Below are 22,853 nucleotides of genomic sequence, written 5' to 3' on the forward strand. Positions count from 1 at the left end.
GGGACCAGTTCACATGCATGGATACTTCTTTATTTGTCTTAAATGTCCACGAAGTATGTGAATAAAATCATTCATTCATTCAAAACAATTAAAATGAATAAAAATATGGTTCAACGTATGTGCCATACCAATGGGAGGAGGGACACTAGATCTTTATTCTGAAAGGAGCCATTGTGTCTAATCTCCCCTGGATTAAAGTCATTCTGGAGACAATATGATGTATACAATTCTCTACAGTTTATATAATATTGAATAATTTTATGAGTTAATAGATTTGAAGGGCTAAAAAAAACTTGAATTTAATAACACATGATCATGTGATGTCACATGCTAATTGCTAATTCCTTGCTACATATCAAGCATGCATATTAAACCGGCATGTTTGCAGTTAGATAAATCTGTTCCCACACAATTAAAATCTCTATTTTCTTCCAGAATAGTGTTTTTGTTGGTTTAGTTTTTTACCAGGCATTTAAAACTTAAGGTTAGCCACAGGTGCAGGAAAGTAGATTTATTTTAAGGCTAACCAATAGTTTTATCATAATTTTATTTGAAGTTCATGTCAATATTCAACCCTCTATAAGAAATAATTCATGATTTTAATATTTTTTTAAAGGGAGCCATTGCAAAAGAGTCAAAGAGCCACATGAGGCTCCTGAGCCGCAGGTTGCAGACCAATGACTGGATCTTTGCACATTTAGAACGTGTGTCTATTCCTGACCACAGCCGTGTTAGATCAGTGCCTGTTTTCCTATTGACTTGATATTAATGTTGATTCATTTCTGTTATTTTAAAATCTATTAATAAATGATTGATTTATTCAAGCAAAAGCAAAACCTGTGATTCTGTCTCTGATCCAGGTTTGAACAGATACAGTAACTTCACTCTGTTCTAACAATATTTCAGATGATTTCTGTGTTTACTGCCTCCTCTGTACAATGACTTAAATCATCCATCATCATGTGACCAGTTGGGAGTTCAGGCAGGAGAAATAGTCCCAGATAAATAGATTTTAACAAGAAAATTGAGGAAGGGGAGAAAACGTGGTTTGGCAGGAGAGAAATGTGGTTTGGAGGGTTGAGTCTTCATGGCTCTCACACTGGATCTGTTACCCTAACTCTCCCTCTCTCTCTGCTGGTTCAGACATTGATTTATGACTCCACGCTGGTTTCTCCTCTCTCTTAAATTGGTTGGATATGTATGTCGTGTGGTGCAATTATAGAGCACCACCTCACATTTCTGTGACCCGAGCGTCTAAAACAAAGCCTCCGGTTTGACCCCCCACCAACAATGTCCGTCTGCCGGAGGCTCAGCTGACTTTTATTAATGTCATAGACAGACTTTTGGATTGAAGGCGATATTGAATTAATTTAATTTCAGGAGGAAACGTAGAATCCACTCTGTGTTTGTTAGAGACACACTTTGATATTCTCAGTCCAGGTTTCTATGACGATAAAACAGACAAAAATATCACCAGGAGGAGACGGTGGTTCATTTAGAGCTGATATTAATGTTGTGTACGTGCATCAGATTATGTACGGACTGAAGGAAGAAACACAAACTACAATAATTAGAAATGAATTTATTTTCCACAAAGGCATCTGTATGAAATAAAATGTTAATAAAATAAAAATAAATTATCAGGCTTTAATATAAATACATTTATGAACGTTTAATCTGATTGGTCAGCGATGATGAGATGGATTTGATTGTTTTCTGGTCATTTCATTTTTTGTAGTTTCACAATGTCTGTTGATCATTTTAAAACAAAAAGTAATAATTTACTCAGTAACAGGTGGGTTCAGAAATGTAACTATTGTACTTTAGTACATTTTAAAATAAGTAAAGTAATTAAAGTACACATAAAAGCAACTCATTTACAGTAACATGAGTACTTGTAATTCATTACTTTCACCTCTGGGTGTGTGATGCCAGTCAGTAGCAGAACAAATCACAGCCGGGCCAGGGGCGACTGTCATTATGAAGTCCATCAAACGAACATGAAGTAAAACATTAAAAACATCAGGATGGTCACGAACACAACTTCATAACATCTCAGCACCACTGATAGCGAGCGCTTTATTTTGACATCCACTTTAACCATTTCACCTCAGAGCCTGTATCAGTAGATGTAAAGTTTAGTTCAACTAACACAGTGACCCACATGTTCACTAATATGAACTACTATAGACATATTCACCACTATATGAAGCCTTACGCTCTGTGAACTCATCCATGATGATCTGTGATCATTTTCTTTGTTCTGTCATTCTCTATAGACATCATGATGAGTCCATCAGTCTCTCCTGTCCTACTGTGCTCCTCATATGGTTTTTATATGTTTTAACTTGGAGAATGAGTGGAACACGTGACTGACGTCTACACATACTCTGTGCAGAAACCATGTTGTTTACATATGTGACTCTTAAAAAATGTGAAAATGTTTATGAATAAACCACTGTTAAGGCTCATAAATAATTTATAATATGTAGAAAGCTTTTCACCTGAGGACGCAGACGCTTATTTAATGAAACTCACTTTAAATACAGGTGAATGATTGTGGGACACATGCAGCATTTCTGAAAACTAGTGGTAATCAGATGTTCAATGACCAGATATTTATACATATCTGATAGAAAAACCCAGTGTATAAATGATAGAAAACCTAAAAACATTAAGTCTCTAGATGTTTATAACTGTTATGAATGGACAGGTAGGCGGGGCTACTGGATCCTGTTTAGTTTCAATGGATAAGTTTCCATCTCTACATTAAGTCTCCTCCTCACTGCTCCACGTCTGCATATTAGTCATTTACAGTTTTTTATGGTCACTTTTTACTGGATCCAGACTGAGATAACGCTCCACCCACTCCCGTGTACCATCACCTCAGCAGTTCTCAGGTTGTTTTGCACCAAGCCTGTACGTGCATGCACCTAATTTATTATACATACGTCACACAATGGGTTTATATAATGTCTGTATAAATCTGTATGATGGGTGACTGCTCTACTCTGTGAGCCTCTGGGCACAAGTCATGGAGGCCCCGCCTTCTCCAGCTCTCCTGAGCCGTGGTAGAGACCCAGCTCCCTTAAGTCCTACCTCCTCTCCGAGGCCCGGGCGGGGTGCATGCCGCCCTCCCAGCCCCTCATATAGCTCCGCCCCTGATGCTAGTCAAGGTGAACCTCGTTTGTCAGCTCAGATGAGGCTAAAGTCATTTAATTAAAAAAGATTTAACAGGGAGGAGAGACTGAGGTGTTAATGTAAAGGGTGGAAGAGTTGATTATTATAAAGTGAGAGTGAGATGTGTAGTTATAGTTGTGTATATTGTGTTTATTATGTTGTGTAATAAAACCAGTCTGGTGACCAGTGTGTAGCTTAGGTATAATGGTGGTGTCTGTGGACAGAGGGGAGGAGTGAGTGGTAACACCTAGAACAGATATTTAGGATCAACGTGTCTAAAGTTAAGCCCAGTTTTATCTGCAGTCTAGACATGTCAGTGTATCATAGACCAGTGTATGTGTAAGAACCTCTACTGTAAACCCAAGCGCTGCCCTGGACCTAAAGATGCAGCTATGCTAGCAGGAAGAGCGGGGACCAAAGTGCCCCAGGTCACCCCCCCACGGCCAAGTAGCCCCCCCAGATGTCCCCAAGATCCCAAGCCGAGAGGCAGCCAACGCCCCCCATATACACACCCTAGACAGCCCCTAGGAGCCGAGGACCCAGCACACTCTGCCACCGACCCCAACCCCCAACCCCAAGGCCCCCCACCAACATCCACCACACCGCCCACTGTTTGCTTTAAAGTATTACGTTTTGTCCTTAAATTATAAAATAAAAGTGAACAGATTTCCACCAGACGTGGCCATTCGTCCAACTTAACAGGAGCTTAACGGCCCCTCACTCCCGTCATCCACCATTTTTCTGCCACGTTTGTGGCAAATTTTAGGTGCTCACCAATCATCCAATGAATGTTGATTTTGGAGTCAGGCGTGCTCCTCTGGACACTATCTGTAAAACATGAAATATGATTGGCTGTAGAAAGCAGTGAAATATTGAGCTGCAGATGCTCTAACATCATCTGGTGCAGACACGTTGGTTCCAGTATCAACTTAAAAGTCAATACAGGAATATTCTTATGCTCCAAGGAAGACATCCACCATGTCTCATCTCAATCCGTCGAGTGGTTGAAGAAATATGACACAGTGTTACAGACACAGAGTGACACACAGACATTTGGAGCACTAAGTATAGATGTGCTTTTTTACCTCTTACAACCGAGTAGAGGCGGAGCTTCTCAAATGAAAGATTTCTTTGAGGTCTCCTTCCACACACATTGTACTCTGCCTGTATGTTTTGGTCATCTACCTGTGGTACAAAGGGGAATCTGAATACAAATATATTAAAATAGTTATTTTAATTATTATGACCAGGAGGCACCAGCCATAACAGCTGATCAGATGCATCATTTTACGCAGTGGTGATCACTGAGAGTGTGCTGACACAGCGCTGCTCAGACCTGCTGGATGATGGTCAGTAGAACATCTTCAAAGAATACAGACTGATAGACAGACTGTGTAGCTGTATTAACTCAGATCAATGGTTGATCAATAGGATGGTTTCTGTCCTAATCTGACTATTTTTCATGGACTGATCAGAGCAAACAGGAACACATTAAAATAGGGGAAAAACATCATTAAGTTTTTTTGTTTTTTTAAAAGACCTTTTTGTTTCTTTAGTTTTCTACATTATTAGATATTTGTGGAGCAGACAGAAAAGTCCATCTGCCTCAAATTTAACTTCCTTAAATATCAGTGCTTGTGCACACTGAACGAGCAAAACGCTCATTTAAATAGGGGCGGTCTGCACCACTGCTGCACGTGCACTAATCAGTGAATTCTGCGCTGCAGGTGAGGAAACTGTGTCACTTAAAGATTTAGGGAAGCAACTGGATTACCACCCTTTATTTCAGATATTTGTGACTCCGCCCTTCAGAACGGTGAGACGTGTGACAGCAGCTAACATTAGCTGCTTCTTCCCCGGAGCAGAGCCTCAACACACACACACACACACACACCCATAGAGGCTTTGTTTGGGGAGGCTACTAAAATACACTGTAGTTACCGTCATCAATGATTTGTGGGATACGAGGGGGGTCGTTATGCACATGTGCCAATTGTGTTAATAAAAAGTGTTCCAGACATTAATCATCCCAGGTTAACGCGTTCATTTTGACAGTCTTATATGGTAAATATGGAAACAAACAGGCCATAAGTGTATCTAAACATTGCTGTCTGTGGCAGCGCTCAGTGTCTGCTGATACAGAGGAGAGGAGCAGATAACATATGCAGTGAGTCAGAGAGACGACAGCTCATTGAATGCAGGAAGACGACTACTTCAATCCTCCTTGTTGTTATTTATAAAAGTTCAAAACACTGAATGGAAGACAGTCGCTCCGTCAGAGACAATGTTGGTAGAGTGAGGTAGAGCTGATGAAGAGCGACAGTAAGAAGCTGGTGAATAAGATCAATATCACGTAACTTAATGACTGTTCCACAGCACAAATAAACTTTTACACACCTCCACCTCAGACCTCAATGTGAAACACTCTGTGTGACTACAGCTCTTTAGAACTGATCAGAGACAGTGATCCAGCTGAAAAGTCGTTATGTTACTGTAACTGTAATAAAATCTATCATAGTAAAAACTAAGAAGAATGCTTAAATTTAATTCACAAAAAATGTGGTTATTTGAATTGAGATAATAATTTAATTGAAATTAATTTCAATAAGTTTTCTATTTCCTGGTCAGAACAAAAAAGGAATGATTTTCTTTTCATATTTAGAATAGACACAAAATATCCATCAGAAGATTTTATTTTGCTTTAACCCCTGATAAGATGGCTGGGCTGTTAATTAATGATATTGATCAATATGAATATTTCAATATCAATATGCTTTTATTCTATGTCTTCCAGCTCTAGTTGATCACTGATGTGTATCACACTGGTTTTACACTTTGTCCTGGTGTCTGTGTATTGTTTTGTCTTCCTTAATAACAGACATTCCATTTCACCTTGTTTTTTTGTTGATGCCCCTCCTCCAACCATGGACAAGCGTTGGATGTGAAATTGGAGGAAATCAGTGATTAGTGTACAAAACAAAAACAAGAGTAAGTTTAGAGTTCATGACTGTTACATTGTGATTTCAACAGTGCACATTTGAGAAAAAATTAATTACGTTGGTATCACTACAGTAATTTAATGTAGGTTCTGAACCTGAATCTAATCTCAGAGATTAAAAAACAAAACTGTTGATCGTGATAATTGGTAAAGATGTTTCTGACTTTCCTCCGTTGATTTGAAATACTCCTCCAGATGTTTAAGCTTCTAGAAGGTTATAGCCTGGTCATAAACAGTGTCTTCTGTTTGATGGACAATCTTTAAGTCCTTTAACCATCACAGATCTCTACAAGCAGCTCCATCAAATGAAATCCTAAAAGCATTAAAAGAAAGACAATCATAACTAGAATCATCAAAAACTTTACCTTAGCAACTTCACACAGAACAATAAACTGAGCCAGGTCATGATTCTATTTACATGGGTTCATGACTCTGTTGTTCAACTGTTGTTCATAGTCATGTGTTTCATGGCACATATTTATTTTTTACGTAAAAGAAAAAGTGCTCGTTGCAGGGAGGAGCTGTCAGAGGAGCTCTGCTGTTGACTACATGTATAAAAAGATCTGAGCACCAATGGCTGAACCAGCAGATGTGTTGCTGCACAGCACCGTGTGTGTTTTATAACATCTAACTGTATTCAGTACAGTAAGCTACCTACACTATACAAACAAAGACGTGTGTATTATTTAAGTCAGACTGTCTAACGCAGCGCTCCTGTAGTGTGTACCAGTATTTGGCTGCTTTTAAATGTGTGTGGAAATGTCCTGCATTATGTGAGTGTGAGATTTGCAGGAATTGGTTAAATTATGTGTGATACCCACAATCCTGCAGCAAATTTCATTCCCTGATATGTATTGTGTAATTTAAATAGAACAGATGGTGTTAAAAAAGTAGACATATTTACTTAAATAGGCACAGCACACTTACCTTCCTCATAATCAAAGTCTTCATGTCTTTTATTTTTTCTTCTGGTGCGTTGTGCTCCTCCTTCTGTTTCTGCACCACATATTTGGTCCCAGCTTTCACATTGTTGGTAATTCAAGTCAAAGTGTATTTACTGTACTATGACTGTACATACCAGATCTGAGTAAACCGTTTCATCCATCACTTGACTTGCATTGATGAACTTTATGCATTTACAGCTAAAAGAACAACTTTTTGTTGATGTGAACCCAGCTTGCTGGCACCACACCTTCTTCTTCACGGTCTCTTTCTTTCCAAGTGGCACAAACCCAAGTTAAACTGAATATGCATATGAAATATGTAGTGAACCGTAGCCCTGCCAGGGATAGTTTGTGCGGTAGATTGGCTATATTCTCACAATAGCACCATCAAACCAAATAATGTATCACCCCAACTCCTTTTCTAAGTGTTTGAGGGGGGACCACAGTTAAAATCCCCCTTTGGGTAAAAAAACAGTCAAAATTCCTTCCAGAACTTATAAGCACAAATCCTGAACAATATGACAGACAAGCCACGTTACGTCAAGAAGCATGTGGTGTTTCCGTTCTCTGTCTAAGTTTCTAACAAACACCACATTAATGAGCTTAAAGTCACAAAGCACAGTATAAAATGATTTCAGGCTGTTTTGAGATATTATGTCACACAACAAACTACCATCTTGTTTTTCTTTAACTCACCAGAACTGAGTCAGTATGTGTTTCTAACCGTCGGCCTACATCATGCACACACACACGTTTCTTCTTCTTCTAACGGTTTACGACCTGTTTCAGGGAGCATTACCGCCCCCTACCGAGCTGAGATAAACCAGTGAGGAGGGTGTGTGCACAGGAGGGTGGCAGTTACACTTTGTTTTTCAAAATAAAATGAAAAATAAATAAATAAAATGACTACTTTACTACTTCCTTCTAGAGGTGTCCTGATCCGATATTGATATTGGATATCTGTCCGATATCAGCCAGAAAACAAATATTGCATTTTATCGGACTGCATTTAAAATAACCGATATAAGTGCTCCAATAAAATGTTCAGCCCCAGCACTTCTATCTATAGGTGGCTGTGGTTCACACTCCAACACAGTAACTACTGTTGTTGACTATCGTTCTCTGTTTGAGTGACATCACTTGATCAAGCCTTTTCTAACATTCCACACTACAAAATAAAAGTATGTATGATTTGTATGTTATCGTATCGGATCAATATCGGTATCGGCTGATATACAAGGCTGTAATATCCCTACTTCCTTCACCTCTACTCTAGATTTTCTAAGATAAACTTCAGTGTTCTCCTCTCCTCCCATATACTCCATTATCACATGTTGCACAGATTATTTACTCCACACTGTTCACATCTGCATCTGAATAATGTAAATAAATGTCAGCCTGTATTAAAACTCAGTCATTGTCATTTTATCTTCTTTGAGCATTTTTTTAAACATCATTTTATACAAATTCCACTTTCTTTGTCAAACTCCCAGACAAACTTCAACAATGAAAATAGTCAGAAATATCATATATTTGAAAAATGTTCCTGAAATAAGTGTCTGTAAAATAATTAGTACATACATGTATGTACGTATGCATGTATGTACATAAGTACATACGTTTTTTTTATTTTTTTTATTTATTTATTTATTTATTTATTTTTTATTTATTTATTATTATTTTATTAATGATCAAAAGTTTTGGTCATTTCCACCATATCTTGTGTAGCCTACTTGCACTCCTGGTACAGACTATTACAGACTGTAATAGTTATTCTAAAATGCATATAGTTTTACTGCTAATTTAAAGGCTATTTTAATATAGGCTGTTTTTGACCATTATAACTGATACAATACAAGCGGTGTTACCGAACAACGTTTTATCACTGTTTAAAAACATTCTGTGAGAGACTGTATGGATGGTTTGTATGGCAATGAATCAAAACAAAGAACAAGGTAAATCTAGCCTACTGTCTGAATTCTATGTAGCCTATAGATTGATTAGACCTATAGATTAAATCCAACTAAATTGGAGATAGATTTTGACGTTGTTTGTATGTTGTTAATATAATGTTGAAAAAATGTTGGGCTTTGGTCAAAAGATCTACAATCAGAACGTCAGAATTCTACGTATAGTTTACGTAAAATGTTGAGGTTGACTAGACGTTGGATGTTGGTTGCTTGCCAACATAACCAAATATATAACATCAGCTTGACATTATTTATGTTGAAATGACATCAGCTTCAGACGTTATCTCAACGTTAACTTTTAGTTGGTTAATGTTGTGACCTTCATCCAACCAAAGCCCAACATTAAGACAACGTGTCCGCTGGGTGACGGTTGATCAGCCTTAATTAAACTATTGTGTTAAACTCTTTAAACCACCTGTGAGAACCTTCACAGAGGAAGGAGGAGACCAACGTGAGCATGATGTGACCCTGCAGCACACAGCACTAGTTAGCACCAGTTCATCTTCCATGACTTCCATCCACTGTTTGTGAGACCAAACTCTTTAATTCATCCAAATGAAATGCAGCCTTTTGAACATGGAGGAGAAAGAAGTCCCTCCATCAGGACGTGAATCTCCCAGTAGGAGAGGACCTGAGGAGGGTACAGGGTTGCTAACCACTAACACTGCTTCTGACAGGCATTCAGAAACACCATGTGTGTCACTCTGCATGAGCTGATCTAAAGTCTTTAACTGTGAACACACGTAGAGCTCATTGTGTTCATGCACTCGCTGACTCCACACACACAAAGAAGAGAAAAAGCCACTTTGAGTTTTCATTCTTGGTTCAGTTTAACGCTTTTTAAATTGATTTGTTTTTTTTTTTCTTCTCCAAACAGCGTGGAACCTTTCTCATGTCAGGAGTTCCTGGTATACCCAAAATACTGATGCACAGAGCACAACACAAGAACCAGGAGAACCAGAGGAGAAGTTGTTGCTGTGCACCGTGGACCATCATTTTAGTTTAAATAAAAACACCGTATATAAGTCTCTAATTAATTACAGTAGATATTTTTTTTTAATGGAGTCCAACCACTAATTTTAATATTTGGTTTAGAATATTAATACATAAAAAAACATATTCCATGTGAGTGAGGAAATAATCCTAGCACCTAATACCTCACGTGTGTCAAACTACAGGAAATAGAAGTTTATATTGTACTTTAAAGTGTTTAAAGCCTGATGATGACCTTTACCGTCAGGTTTTCAGTTCTCAAATCAAACCTTTTTCATCGTACACAGGTTCTCCACTTGTCAAACTGTCTATATTATTAGATTATTAGGATCAAAAGAAGAAACACAAATAAATCATAAATAATAAATCACCATTAGAACACGTCTTATATTAGAGCTGCTAAGTTTTGAGACAACTTTATTGTTAAATATCATTCTCATCATAATGATGGATTCTATCACATCTAGAAGGATAGTACATTTACGGATCAAAGGTTGCTCACAAAACTTTTATAATGTTATTTTCAGTCTCCAAGGACTCGTTCTCTGCAATGAAAGAATGTCAGAATCCTCTTTCTCGTTGGGAAACCAACCTCAACCAAACAACATAAATCACTAAGCAGATATTATGAGTAAAAATAAGAAAAATGAGGGAAAAAGATTTTTGGAGTAATGTTGAGGTCGAGTCTCAAAGTGCTGTGGTTAAAGGTGGGATTGTATTTCCTTTCACATGTGTTCTATACGTCTAATACCAACCTGGCAGCTCACATTTAACATTAAACTCTGACCAATGAGGAAGCAGCGTTAGCTTTAAGCTCGGCTAACGCTCGGAGTGGAAAAAGAAAAGTGAGCAACACCCTGCTTTCCTCAGAGAGTCGAAGCTGATCACGTTTCTGTTTAGAATTCTAAAAGGCGATAGTTTGTGGAGGGCTAAGCAGACCTCGCCCTGCGCGGCGCCGCGTGCTAACAGGTAACCAGACTCTCTGCTGGTCGCTAAGGATGAGGAATCAATATCATATCAGGGCCCTGTGGAACTTCTGACAGTTCAATTTCACAGCCAGCCTCAGAATCAATACCTGTGGAATAGTCATGGACCATCGTAGTGAAGCTAATCTATGGTGTCATTAGCACGGGTCACTGCGGCGCCGTCATTACGCCGTGTAACAATAAATGTTCATAGAAGACGTTGTCGTTCCTCCTTGTAGCTCAGCTTCAGCCTCTGATTAAAGTTTCATTCATTCAGTCGTTCTGACTTCATGAAAAGATGAAACACTTTTTTCTTTGATTAAAAATATTGATTTTTCATTCAATTAAACTTTCTCTGATTGAAATAAGTGTTTTTTGTAAATTTTTTATTGAAATGATGTTATATGGTTGTTATATGATTGTGTTATACAGGTGATACATTAGGGATGGGGTGGTCCAAACTCACTGTGGGCCCCTTTTTTCTAGGGGCGGTCCTGTTAAGAATAATTCATTGTTGAGTGTTCTGGTCCTAAAGCTAAGGATGTTTACCTATTATTTCTTTGTTATTTTATTAGCAGCTAAAACCACTTCAGAAGTGTGTTTCACCCACAGGGGAATCGATCGTTTTCACCACTTATTTGCTCATCGTTCCACGCCCTGTAAAACACCCAGAGCTCAGCAATGACCATTCATTACCATGTTAGTGAGAGTAAATTACAGCAGAGCTACAACACAATGTGAGCAGTGAGGAATAATCCACCGCTTCTACAACGTCTCTACGTTCTCGTCTCAGAGAAATAAAACCAAAGCTGTTCCTATTTACTGAGCCTCGTTGGAATGGCTGTGAAAATAAACGACGGAAACCCAGTGGAAAAATGACACAAGCAGCCACAGCAGCTTTGGCCTCAGCCCAGTCCAAACTGGTGTGTGTGTGTGTGTGTGTGTGTGTGTGTGTGTGTGTGTTAGGATAACAAGAGCTCAGGTTTTAGATACATTCACAGGTCAGAGCTGTTTTCTAACGCTGGGGGACATTCTACATGCTTTTGGTATAAAGTGCAACCATGACGTCAATTTCAGAGTCAAAAACAACGTTTTATTTCACCGTCGTGTTGGAAAACTCTAAGGTGTCATTGACGGATTACACTGCAACAAGAAAACTGGATCTGACAGTTGGAATATTTAAAAACTGACTGGTCACTAGTTCTAGAACAGGGGTCACCAATAGGGTGTCCGTGTGCACCAGGTAGCCCACATGGACCATGTGAGGGGCCCTCAGGTCTGTTCTAAAATCTGATTTACTTTCCAGACTTCACGGATAAATCCAGATGACAGATGTACAGTCGTTAGAGCTTTAATAGAGTTAAACACTGCTGCACTTTATACGTTTTGTATTCAATTAACATCTTTAAATGTTTATTTTCATTGAAACATTGTAAAAATGTTTTTTGGTGTCACAAATTTGGTGTATGGGTTATGAAAAGATATGATGTTGATATGATGATATGATTTTTTTTTTTGAAATGCAAAAGTTATTTTTTGTAAAATATTACATAATGGTTACATGTTTTATCAATTCTTAAAGTTGTTAGTTGTTACTTATAACAAAATAGGAACATAATGCATGAACAACAATAAATGATAATAAACTATATCTATCTATATTTTCCTGTGAAACATTTTGAAAATGGAACAATTGCAAAAAATATGAGAAATAAAAAGTTGCATGTTGAAACTTAAAGTGAAAACATGTAAATGTAATTTTTAATTACTAATGAAGTGATTTTTAGATTAGTAGCCATTCGAACTCAACATCATATCATTACAGAAACTGCCTTTAAACCGTACTCAGAGGTTCTATTTATTAAAATAAATCATGATGGGAAAATGTCTGGTTGCCATAAACACAATCAATTTGTTAACATTTGAGTGTACAACATGAAATACAGTTGTGTGATTTTATCAGTGTAATTGTGTTACTAAGGCTTTAATAGCAATTTAAATTTGTACAAAAAAAAAAGTAATGGTTGCATTGCTTTTCTCTAGTGGAAATGATAATTAAAAAAGTTATTTAACACTTTTGTAAATAGGGTTTTTGTTTTAAAGTTAAATCAATTCAATTCAACTTTATTTATAGAGCAAATTACAAATTAGTGAACGAAACCAAATATAAAGTCCATAATAAGAAATAAAAAACCAACAAGATCCACATGAACAAGTGTTTAGAGACAGTGGGAAGAAAAAAATACCTCATTTTAACAGGAATAAATCTCTGTTAGAACCAGGTTCAGAGGTGGCAGCCATCTGCGTGGACTGGTTGTGGTTAGTGGACAGAAGGACCAACTGAACAGGATAGAGAGATAGAACATCAGAATGTTCCAGACTAGTTGAGCCGTGAACCACAGATCAGGAAGTGACATCATCAGCTTCACCTGAAACAGAGCAGAGAGAGAAGGACGAGGAGAAGACACTGACTGCAGAAAAACATGATACATTATTATCAGGTCATCATGTATGGTTTGAGACGTTGTTTTGTACTGGGTGCACGTAATGATCTAAGTGATCATTACAGACGAGACCCTGTCTGCTTTAAGTTAACGCTATATTTACGATATATGCTTTAGCATATACAGTAGGTAGGTTATGAGTTTAGCCTTAAAGGTGGAGAGAGTAGCAGCCTCCCGTACTAAGACTGGGAGCTGGTTCCAATCTTATTTTCTTCCATTAGTCTTTTGTAAATAGGACTCTTATTTTGAAGTTAACAGGAAGTTTAGTCAGTAGACCAATGGAGGGTCTCTGAAAATATATGAAATGTGTCTACGTGAGTTTTATGGATCAAATGAGCACATGTTGATATTCTACTTGGTCACTTTCTCACTTCAAATGTTTTCAGAACTTTCAAAATAAAGGTGGAGAATCAACAGAGATATTTAGCCTCAGTGTGAACAAGGTTTTTAGCGCTGGAGGTTCCAGATGCATCTTGGGAAACTTGGAAGTATACTTCAGTGGGAACGCTGACCATCATAATCCATTCTAATAAAAAAAAAAACATCTATAGATCATAATGATGGAATAAATAACACACATTTTAAATGACGTCATATTGTAAATAAGTGAATGAAACAGTATTTAGTTTCTCCTGAATGGATTTATTTCCATAGTTTTTAATATTTCCTGTCACTACCTCCTGTTGTGGGACCAACACTGATTTTGCATTTTCAGTTCATGTTTTAATCAAGATCATGATCGTATTTTTTCATTTTATTATTCATTATATTTTTTTCTTTTTTTGTGTATTTTTGTTGTTTTTGTGTTGTTGTTATTATCTTAATTATTATTACTCAGTGTGTGTGTTTGGTGTTATTGTTTAGTATTTTCTATAGTGACCTTGCATGTTTTACTCTCATTTAGTTTGTCTTTGTTGTCATTCTGTAGATTATTGGTAATATTTAATATTTTTTATCATTTTTAACTAAAAATAAACATTAAACCCTTATATTTGTAATGCTTTCACTCTCTCTCACTCCCCCGTAGTGCCATTGAGCATTTGAGAAACACTGGTGTACAGTACACAGTTATAATTATAGTCATATTTACATGTCAGCCATTGTCCAAATTTGAGAAATATGACTTTTATTTTGTGAACTGTAATGGAAACACAGCTAATGATGCAGTTACATTTATTGTTGCTTTTTAAACTCAAACTTAAATTTATACAAACACATTTGAACTGTCTTCAGTCACTGTACGGTACTTTAGAAAATTTAGATACATTTTGAGTGCAACAACATTTTAAACTCGTAATAATTCGAATTGTTACTCAGCACCAGCGTTGGGGTCAATTACTTTTTGAGTTACTCATGTCCAATTATAATTCAATTACAATTAAGTTACCAGCATCTTTTCCATATACAATTAATTTTTATTTATTTATTTTTACTTTTTATCCTCAAAGTCAATTAGAATTAATCACAATTACTGAGCCTGAAATGATTAACCTAATAAAAGTTAATTATCTCTTATGATAACTGGTATTAAATCAGCTGTAAAATACACTATTAATATCTATCATCTATTTTATTTCCTATTCATTGGTTACATTGTTCGGTTTCCTAATCAATGAAAATATAGGTTTTAATATTTTTTGTGTAAGTATACTCCTTGATTATTATTATTATTATTATTATTATTATTATTATTATTATTATTATTATTATTATTATTATTATTATATATGAATGTGAATATATGGAGGGTAACATGCAGATGCCAGTCCGACTTTATTCATAAATACACTAGATATTAGAGTTTATCATTTATAACCAATACTATGAGAGATATTCTCATTTTCTGAACATTTGTGAAATGGTAATTACAATAACATTAAATAATGCTGAATTTACAGCAACAGATTTTTAAAATCATAATTACAGTTATATTGATGCCATAATTAAATTAATTACAATTACAATAATAATTGACCAGCACTAAAATAATAGTAAATAAATCCACCTTGTTGTCATTCCTGATTTAATCTCAGTAAATGTAAGTGTATCATGTCGTGTATTGTCAGGAACAGTGTGTGTTTCTCACTGAAAATATGGAAGTAATTATGAGCTGAGCTATTAAAGCTCTAACCATGCCGTGTTTCTCACTATTGATCACCAGCATCCATCCATGTAATGATATCTTAGACACGTCGTGTAATGGCCTTATTAGATCATTGCAAAATGGTGGTGACGATGAATCAAACACACACACACACACACACACACACACACACACAGATATGAGGAGTCAGCTCTGAAACATGATTCAGGAGGAAAAGATGAGACGTTGAACAAACAAACCTCTATAAAATGACTACGTTACAGTCGTTAAATGTGAGAGGTAAAAACAAACATTTCCATCTGAACAAATAAGCAGGTATGAGAAGTTAATGTCCTCCAATCAGGACGGTGTTGAGTCTGAGGAAGATAAATATAGATGTATATTTTACTCCTAATGGCTCTGGAATTTAGGCTCAATTATCCGTGAAACCACAGCAAAATGTTCCTCTGAAAGATCTCCAATGTTTGAAAAACCCTGATCACATTATGAAGTAGATGTAAAGAATCTAATTTAAGGGTCCCATATCATGCATTTAGGAACCCTAAAATCATAGTATTTGAGGTTTATTTTCTCAAACTCGCTGTTTTCCTGAGTTTTAGCCTCTGAAAAGTCACTTTCTGAGCAACGAGCTGTTTAATGTCTGCTTATGAGTGGGCGTGTCTATAGACGCTGAGGTAGATCAGTGGTCACCATAGTGATTTTCTCTTGCTATCCACACACTGTTTTCAGCCAAAAAACAGCACATTACAGTAAAACACATGGATATTTAATTGGCTATTGTTATTGTGAGTCTGTCTGAGCACTTCTTCAGGGTGTGTTTATCACAGCAGCAGCAGCAGCGATCCAGCTGCTACAGACAGCAGAGTGTTAAACTGCTGAGTCACTTTCTCCTCCTCATCTATACTAACTACAGGAATAGTGCATTTAAGGTGATAATAATAATAATAATTTGTTTTCTCCAACCGCTGCGTCAAATTGAGTCACAAACACGTCAGATCAAGTTAAAGGCGATACGAGGCGTACACCTTCACATGAACAAATAGTGCATACACTACAGTGTATGTTCACTGTGGAGGCGTGGCTTCAGCAGCAAGCACTTCCTGGAGGGGGCGGTTCAGACATCGTAAAGTCAGTTTGGAACAGACTGCTCATTTTTCAGAAGGGGGCGGAGCAGCAGCTCAGAGAGCAGGATTAGTGAGGATTTCTCAGAGATACAGGAAGGAACCCCAATAATACTTTGGGGGTGTTTTTGATAAAGAATTGCAACAAGGTTTAAAGCTCAAAAAAGTTGATTTGCGTGGTATAGGACCTTTAAATATCTTTAAGTTTTGAACATGAACATTTTCTCAAACATCTCCAGATTTCAAAGCACTTCTGTTCAAATGGGAAACAAAACGAAACAGAAGTGGAAATGGAAGAAATCCTTTAGTCTCGTTTTTAGTGAGCTGATGTAGATCAAAGCCAGGTGGGAGGGGTCAAAGGTCATCCTGAATGAAACCCCATCTGCAGTTTGAACGCTAGAGAGGTTAGAAATCAGAAACTACTACATGTGAGCTGTCGTCAGAACATCTGGATTCAAGAAAAACTGCTACAGATATCATAAGAAAGAAGAGCTAAACTTCTAATAATAATAATAATACATTTTAATTGGAAACCAGCGCCTTTCAGGTCACCCAAGGTCACTTTACAGTGCATAGTATAAAACCACAATAAAAGTAAGCGAAAACAGTACAAAAACAGAAAAAACTATTGTAAAGTAACACAGTGATGCCATAATAACGAGGCAGATGAGGAGGTCAGATGCAGTAGCAGCATGAAGCCATTAGCACTAGGAATGTAACGACATTTTGTGAAATAAAGAAACGGTGATATAAAACTCAATGGTTCCCAAAATAAAATCAAGTAAAAAAAGTTTCAAAAAGTGCAGCGGTGCAACGACATTTGACCCTCCTGCTTCCCGTAGACGCTCAGATGCTGCAGTGTTAACAAGATGGAGGATGACGTGGATGCTCCATTGACTCTTAAGTCAATTGTTTGTAGTGAAAAAATAACCGTTCTGAAACAGCGAGTGTGTAAACACCACAATCAAAGCGTGTTTGTTTGTAAACGAACCAATAACGTGTTCATGGAGTGTCTGTATTCAACGCTTCTGATGTTAAAGCTTCTTCTAAGCAGAGGTTGAGACATATCATGGAGTGAAAATAGTGATACTATAGATAGATAGATAGATAGATAGATAGATAGATAGATAGATAGATAGATAGATAGATAGATCTTCTTCTGTGTCAATTTTCAGGATTCTACAATGAATTAATTTTTTTGGGTTACTCCTATCTCGTAATGCATTTTTGGTGTACTTGGGGGGCACTGGCGTGTCAGATTTTTGCATTTTTAAAATTGGAAATAGCCAGAAATTAGAGAAGCGCGCAATTTAATTTTGACTGAATTTTTGAGACTGTACATAATGGGAAAGAAAGAAAGAAAGAAAGAAAGAAAGAAAGAAAGAAAGAAAGAAAGAAAGAAAGAGAATAATAATGTTTCCCCCTTTTAGAGTACCATGAACTATACATTTTCAGAAAGCACGGGGGCATGTCTACGACATGACAAGGATCCCTGGTCACTGACGGCATGTGGTGTTTGCAAAGGCTCCGCCCCTTCCCTAGAGCAAGAGGACCTTCACCAACTAGTGGTGCTCGGGCCTAATAAAACCAGTTAAATTGGGACAAAACCTTTAGCCTTATGCTAGTAGCAGCTACTGATCTCAGACTATAGAGGAATAACTCAGTATCTAACCTTCAACATCTAGGACTGAGGCTGACTTCAGGTCACACACGTTCCCACAATCTGGACCCCTGTAGACCTCAGACTAATGTCTCTACAGGAACACTGAATATTATTATTATTATTATTATTATTATTATTATTATTATTATTATTATTATTATTATTATTATTATTATTTCACTGCACAGCCTGAACTCTACAGCCTTTCACACACACACACACATACACACAGATTGTGTGTGTGTGTGTGTGTGTGTGTGTGTGTGTGTGTGTGTGTGTGTGTGTGTGTGTGTGTGTGACCTTTAAAACCATGAAGACACCACTGAAGTATAAATGATCTACTCCTTGTTTTGTGTCACTTCTAATGATGCTCTGAGGTCAGACTGGATCCGTCCTCCTTAATGAACCTGTAGATAATGACTAATAAGAACCTCATGGATCAGAAGTAATTACTGTTCAACTCATCAGATCAATAGATCAGCATCACAACACATAGAGGCACATGTGTCATCACACCAGCTAATATCAGCTATAGGGAAAGTACAGATTTTGTTTTAATTCATTCTAAAACTTGGTTGCATCAACTTTCAATAAATTAATTCATTATTAAGTGGTAATGCCCTAAATAATTTACACTGACAGAAAATCCATAGTCCCTTTTAAATCTTTAAATCTGTATTCTACTGTACCATTGATTTATCCACTTTGAAAGCTTACAATTTTCTTAATTTGTGTGTAGTAATTATTATTATTATTATTATTATTATTATTAATATTATTATTATTATTATTATTATTATTATTATATATGACAATCTAGTGCCTTGTTATAAAAAAGTAGTAATATCCAATCTGGCCACACTGACACATGTTCATGTTAATAAGTTAAGATCTTTGTTGAGGAGACAATCTACCAGTAAATGTCTAGAAAAACTAAAATAATTGTGAGCAGATGAGCACCCAATGAATGGTCCTCAGAAATATTTCACCAGAAACACGTCCTTCGTCTGATGATGACGGTGTTTCATTTACATTATGTCACTCTCTGCGTTTCACAGTGGATTCTGTTTTTATCGGTTGATTCTATGATTCTGTTAACGTGAAAATTATAGCGCCCTACTGTCATTAGAGCTCTAAAAGATAATGTATGTAAGTTACAGTATTTTAAAGTTGGTATAAACATATCTATAGAAAAACTAAACCATTTATCCTATTAGAACAGTTTGAGTGAAAGTGGCCGACGCTTTGTTCTATCGCCTTGTTTATTAAGTTTTTTTTTTTTTTTTTCATTTCCATCCTTATTTTTCTGTTTAAAAAATGATAGGAATTACATTTTTATCTGAGTTGCAGCTTTAATCATCAGAGAAGATCAGGCACAGTTTTTATTGGTGGAACCCACAACCTCAGATGCATTCAATTATTTACCAAACACACATTTTTATGATAAATTTGCAAAAGCAGAAAAAAGTCATTACTATTTACTTGAGGTGAGATGTACCAAATTAAAGCTGAGTGGCTTTGATTGAGGAGAGATGATATTTAAAAAATAGCTTTATCTTAAAAAAATAAAAATTAACCTCTTCTGTTTAGTTATTATATATATATACAGTATATATAACTGCATTTTAGCTGAACTACATTCATATTTCACAAAGAGAATGTATAGAAATATGAGAGAAAAAAGAAAAGAATAATAATTAAAACATTGACAAAATCTATTTAATTTTTCTGAAATTTCCAGTGACCCCACACGGGGTTCCGACCCCCAAGGTTAAAACACATGGATTCAGTGGTGCCTGAATAGATTTATTTCTATAATTTTAATCATGTTTTTTTCCTCTCTCTCGAGTACCCCCTGTCATGGAACTGCGTACCTCATTTGAGAAACATTGCTCTAAAGTGGTAAAAAAACACACAAATAGGAATATGAATTATCAGCCAGATTTTTCATCCAAGGATTCGGTGCCAGGGTGTTGTGTCCCCTTCAGGTTGGAGGACAGTTCCTGCCTTAAAGCTGCAGTATGTATAATAACTCAACTTGTATAGAATCAACAGTGCTCCCCCTCCCCTCTCTGTTTCATCCTGGTGAAAACTCCAACTGTGGAGCTCTGAGACTTTTTCCTCCATAGAGACTAGAGTCAAATGTAGGGACTTTATCTACAATTATTGGAAAGTTTGATCATGTTTTCTGACAGCAGTTTAGACTACTGAACATTGATTTTGACTCCTGCAGTTTTAAAAACAAGCTCACCTGGACAGATGTAGCAGTGATGGCTTCGCACAAGCACGCTCACACACACACACACACACACACACACACACACACACACACACACACCCTCGCGATACCGGTCGTATCATCGACAATTGATCTTGTGATGTTTTGATATCATATTACATATACTGTATATCGTCTACACAACATTTTGGTTCAAATAAAAGAAAAGTATCTTTAGGCTGTTTTTAAACTTTTAGTGTTTCCATGGAAACAATCCATCATTTCTGTTCAGACACTTGTTTTATTACATGTTGTAAATCACCTCAGATTAATGTTGTGTCTTTGTTCTTCACTGGTGAGTTTCTGACACTCATCATCATCATCATCATCATCATCATCATCATCATCAGTATCGTCATCATCATCATCAGTATCATCATCATCCGTATCATCATCATCATCATCATCATCATCATCGTTCCTGCTCTGAACAAAGAGGTGACCCAGTGTCAGAGCATCATCACTCCTTCACCTCAATGAGACGACCGAGCCCTGATTAACGGCTCTGCTTTTACTCTTGTGGACTTTTAATTAAAGCTCCTTCACCCCCCCCCCCACACACACACACACACACACACACACACACACCCACACACCCACACACACACATAAATCTTCCACAAAGAGAACCTACTGGCATCACACGACAGCCACGAGAATAGAATTTAATTGAGAGGCTGTGATTTCACAGGGAAACACAAATGTAGAGTTTATTTATGGTGTGACAGCGTTGACCTTTGACCTCAGGCTTATCTCAGTCCTGTTATCCCACTGTGTGAGAATGTCACTCAGTTAATTAAACTAGATGTGTGTGTTCAGCAGGATTTTCATCCACTTTAAGAATGCACACGTTTTTAAGCATTTAGAAAGAAATAAGGGGATTATTAATGATCAAAATAAAGCACAATTATGAGCGAGTTTCCATAGAGACAGAACATATTGTAATTAATGTCTGTGTAGACTCTCAGTGAAGCAGCTCATGTGTTTGTGGAAGCTGGACCTGAGTTTTTCTAGAAGATGTTTCACATCAGCGACCACAATCATGTTAAATATTAGAATTTTATTTGGGCTCATAATTAGTCTCACATTCTCATATTTTATCTAATATTCATAATAAATCAAAAAGCAAACGAGACAGAAAAACATATAAACAGAAAAGAGAAGATAGTTTGTAATTACTATGATGTCCAAGCATAAATCACACAAAAACAAACGAGCCCACCCACCCCCACAACCCTGGGGGGTCACTACAGTACACAAGACATGACAAGCAGATTATTATCATTATTTATTTTATTTATTCTTCACCTTGTCAAAGGTTAACACCACATGTATAATTGTATAATTTGTGTAATAATTGTATATAAATCATACAAAAATGTTATTATTATGACAATCAAGCTGAAGTAAAGGACAAAGCGATCAGCAGATGCCTCTGAGGAAGACTGGCAGTTGACAGTCTAAACATGTCAGGAGATCAAAGTACATTTTCTGAAAAACGGTGTCTGAATAACATATTAAAGCTGTTAGGTCTAAATACGTTAAGACCGTTGCTAAAATGTGAATGTTGGGTCTAAATACGTTAAGACCGTTGCAATCACAACTCAGGGAGAAAAACACTATCTGACTTAAAAGGCGACCAGAGGCAGAGAGGTGCGAGCTGCAGCTCGGAGAAAAACCCAACAAAAAGAGACACAAAAGTCCGATATAAGTTGGATTGCTCTGATGGTGATGCCTCAGAACCAGGTATTTATTATAGAAAACATAGACCACACCCAGAGGGCTGTGCAACAGCGCTCTGGGTGCAGGCTTAATACCATATATGGTAACACGAAAACTTTGGGGGAGAAAAAGGCTCATATGTCCCTGCAGTGGGTCACATACCACCACACTGGCCCAAACTAGTTTAAACCAGCTATGGTGGACAATGGATATGTTTTGCAAACACACACACACACACACACACACGCACACACACAGTTAATCATGGATAATTTCATATTCTAACTATCGTTTAATCATTTAACTATAACTAATAAAGTAATAAAAACCACACAGACTATAACATATCTTACATATCCGCCCTGTTGTGGGTTTGGAAAACATCAAGCAGACGGGCGTCTTCACAGGTTT

The sequence above is a fragment of the Gouania willdenowi genome, chromosome 21 (genome assembly GCF_900634775.1).
Source record: "Gouania willdenowi chromosome 21, fGouWil2.1, whole genome shotgun sequence".
Taxonomy (NCBI): Eukaryota; Metazoa; Chordata; class Actinopteri; order Blenniiformes; family Gobiesocidae; genus Gouania; species Gouania willdenowi.